Below are 468 nucleotides of genomic sequence, written 5' to 3'. Positions count from 1 at the left end.
TATCTTTTGCCACATAAGAAGCCTGGTGACAAGAAACAGTTTTATTTTTCAACCATACAAGTCCTGGCTTGGAGAAATTTATAGTAAAGTCCACCTGAAAACTTAACAGTTCCATTTTTAGGTCATTCTTCTTTGCACATGCTTTATTATAGACAGATAACATAAACCAAATGGCAACTTTCAACTTTCTGCCCAGAAATACACTTAATCCAAAAGTTCATTTGGTACTTTTTCGATCATTGTTTTTCTTGCCAATGCATTACTCTGTTTCTATTTAATCAAGACTGCAATATCTACTACTTCACTCTCTTTCCAGCCTTCTTCCTGTCCAGGAGCCTCTAACTGTAACTCGGCTCTAAAGCCAATGCTTTTTCTGTTTTTTTATTTATTCATTTATTTATTTTAAGAGACGCAGTCTCACTCTGTTGCCCAGGCTGGAGTCCAATGGCATGATCATAGCTCACTGTG

Source organism: Propithecus coquereli, unplaced genomic scaffold (assembly GCF_000956105.1).
Source record: "Propithecus coquereli isolate 6110/MARCELLA unplaced genomic scaffold, Pcoq_1.0 Scaffold183, whole genome shotgun sequence".
NCBI classification, from domain to species: Eukaryota; Metazoa; Chordata; class Mammalia; order Primates; family Indriidae; genus Propithecus; species Propithecus coquereli.
Note: the sequence above shows the minus strand (reverse complement) of the source record.